The sequence below is a fragment of the Antrostomus carolinensis genome, unplaced genomic scaffold, assembly GCF_000700745.2.
Source record: "Antrostomus carolinensis isolate BGI_N321 unplaced genomic scaffold, ASM70074v2 scaffold17907, whole genome shotgun sequence".
NCBI lineage: Eukaryota > Metazoa > Chordata > Aves > Caprimulgiformes > Caprimulgidae > Antrostomus > Antrostomus carolinensis.
In genome coordinates this window covers 31,324-34,880 of record NW_010329646.1, presented here as the reverse complement: position 1 = coordinate 34,880, position 3,557 = coordinate 31,324, and positions in this window count along the sequence as shown.

The window sequence follows — 3,557 nt, the reverse complement described above, 5'->3', positions numbered from 1 at the left end:
TCAAACCATTCGCTGATCCTATGAATGTTCCAGTTCTGGTAATAACATCACCTCAGAGCACTGGAGCTACATGATATGTTGTCTTCCCTTGGCAAGGACTGAGTGAGATGAAAGTGGAAATAAGCCTTCATAAAATCTCCCCTTTCATATTTCCATAAATGAGAGCAGTGCATTTCAGCTCTAGGAAGAAATTAGTTCAGTGACACCTCTTACAAACCTAGTGGGTTTGGATTTTTTTTCTGGCATAAATGCAGATTAGCTTTAGAGGGGGAGAAGGACAAAGGTTATAGAGAGATCAAGAGCCAGAGATGAATCTTTGGGAGAACTAGAGTAGGTGAATGGAAGCCTTACCTTTATGAAGGAGGAAAAGCAGTGTTTCTATACATAGAAAGTTGCTGCCTCTGAAGTTGGTGGAAAGAGTTTGTTCTTTTAAAAAGGATAATCTGAAAGCATGTTTCTTTAAATCATGAGCTTGGGCCATACTCTAGTAGAAATCTGTTTCTTCACTATATAAAATTTTCTTATAGTGTATTTATATATTTAAACTTGTGCACCCAATTCACATGAAAAATATCTTAGCATACATAAGTTCTAAGTTGGTGTTACCTTGCCATAAGTGGTTGTGAAAAATACCCAAGTCCCTTTACCTTAAGCCACTACTAAGAAAGTATATGGCTTTACGCTTTACTCGGAAGCTAATTCTGTCTTAGCAAGAGCTACACTTTTCTTGCTAAATGCAGTGTGGAAGTAGCACGCACTTTTGTGGCTTTCTGACACTTTTTTGGTAACTGAGTTGAATTTAAAATGCATATCGTGCTGCAGAGTTTTTTCTGTGCTGCGAACCGGGGGATGGAGAAGAATTGGTGGAATTTGTGCTCTCAGGACTGGCAGGTTTGTAAACAGCCTTGTCCCACTGCACCTTGAGCAAATCTGTCATTGTTGGGTCTTTGCACTGTGAGAACTGAATTGGTGGCTGCAAGAGTAGGGAACTTTTGTTGTTATTCTTCTGTTCTCACTTTGTCTACTAGATTTGCAGTCTGCTTGCTCTAATTTTTCTTCTCATTGCATTTCTGTGGTAGGGAAGAATAGCCCTGTTTGGATTCTGTAGAAGATTTTATACTCTGATGGCATCAGGTCAGTGCATGTACTATTAGCAGAAAGAACCATGACTAGTGTCACATCATGTGGATCATTTTTCATTCTTGCCCTTTACAAGTAGAAAAATGTGTGTAATGTAGCATAGTATGTGTTTTAATATACTGTATGTTGCTCTGTACTTACTGTGGCAGAAACCCTTTTGAAGATTGTTCCCCTGTCTCTGATCAGCCCCAGCTCTGTTTTTCTGACCGTGTGGATAGGCTTGTTTGTTGTCAGTACTTGGTGCTGTCAGAGGCCGCTTGCTTTCCTCCCCCGTGTCAGAGCTTAGAGATAGTAGCTCCTTGCAGTGGGCTGTAGCGTGTATGTAAATGGCTTTTTATCAGCCTGTTCTCTCTGTGTGACGCCTCCCACCATAACCACCCCCATACAGACTGTGCTAGGATGGCTCTTGCAGTTTGATTAGGTGCTATGTGTGTATGAATGTCAGTGGATTATACTGGATTTCTTTCAGGGCCCTCAGCCCCAATTTATAGTTAAGGGGGTGGTGACTCTGAAATGCAACACTTCTTAAAATTTATTTTTAATTAAGGGGAATTACTAGAAATTTAGAGGTAGATAAAACTGAGAGAGATCCAAGAAGAACATTTGTAGGCTGATTATTCTAGCTTCAGCACTGGATGATTTATTTTTCTGTATAGAGTTATCTTCTTACCCCCCTCATTTACATAGCAACAAGGTTATGAAATAGAAGCTTTGAAATAATAGGAAAACAACCCATGATATAAAACCAGAAACTTTATAGATAGACTAGAAGACAAAATTTGTTCCGTGTTGGATGCTGTAAAAGGTGTATGCCAATAGAAAGGAGAGAACACAGAATGGGCATTTGTTAAAAGCAGCAAAATAATCATCGTTCCTGTCCCCCACACATTGTCAGTTTGAAGTAAATAGTCTCCCCCTGCTCTACTCTGGTCAGGATTTTCAAAGGTGAAAGGTACTAATATGTGTTCCTCAAGACAGAGTTCCTTGAGGGAATATGCGATGCACCTCTGGCTTGGGAGAGGGCAGAAGGAGTGGGGAGCCACCTCCTGAGCTTACACCGGTGGGACATCCTCTCTTCTCAACCCACTGAACTAACTGCTCAAGTCTGGCTCAAGTTTAAGACAGGAGATGGGGAATCTCCTAGCAGAGTAACCAAGGGGATAAAGCAGACATGTCAGAAGTAAACAAAGCTAAGACTGCCGAGGAACCTCCGGCTCCTTCCAGCGTTGCCGCCTCACAGTGGTTTCTTGTCGGACTCCTGAAGTGAGCTGTGCTGAGGTGCTGTGCCTCCTGGCATCGCAGGGGCCCAGGAGAGCGTGGCTCCTGCTATGCATGGCAGCTCCTCATGTGCAGCAGAATCCTTTGCCATATGCTGCAGCAGTCTAAATAGCTTCCTCGGAGAGGCTGGCCAGTCAGCTGAACTCTTTCTTGTTTAGTCGCCTCTGTGGATCTACGTCAGGAACACTGGGGTTTTGGGTTACATCTCACACGTTTCCCATTAGTATTAGGGAGTGTTGTTATATGTAACTTTTACTGGGGGACATGTGCTGAACTTTTTACAACCTGTGTTGGGCTACTGGGCATCCGTGCAGTTGTCTTTGGTGTAGAAGACCAGAGTTTCCAAGCAGTGGTGTATTTTGGAGGTCTGGTGTGGCATAAGAACCCACATTGATCAGAGTAAAATTGGTATGTAGATATGTAGCCTCTCCAAACAGATTTAGAGATAGAAATGTTGTAGTAGTGTGATGGTGTACAAGGATCTGATAATAAAAGATTTTCATGTAGGGACAGTAGCTGTAGGTCTTCAATTTACATGCTCTTTATTTGTAAGAGGGTTGGACACTGATACAAGAAAGAGTTTGAGTAGTACAAAACCCAGGTTTTTTTCCTTTTGTTGGAAGAGGGTGATCTCGTGGTGAAGTCTCTTGTACCTTGCCAAGAGCTTGCTCTGTGTCCATGTGCAATTTGCATGTGCTCAGATTTTCCAAGAGAGGCCTCAGATTTTCTGACTGTATCATTTTTCCAGGTTTTGTTTTTGTTTTTTCCTCTCAGAACTGCTTTGTTACTGAAAGCTTCACTTAGAAGAGTGGATGCTTAGAAATTTTCAAATCCAGTGCCAGGGTGTTTCTGAATCAGCACCCAGAATCTATGGCTGTTTTTGGAAATACAGGCCTTAATTTCTCTGCTTGCTCATCCCTACCAGAGCGATTGTATGTTCTTTCTTCATAAAGTATTTGAAAGGCACTGTAGAAGCGTGCAACGGCACTAAGTGTTAGAGCAGCATGACCAAAATGCCTTGCATGTGTAGGAATTATATTTTCCTGGGAGTCTTTTCCTGAAAGTCACTAAAACAAAGGGGAAACCCACCTATGGAAAAACTTTCCTGTCAGTTGGTAAATGAAGGAATAACACAACTG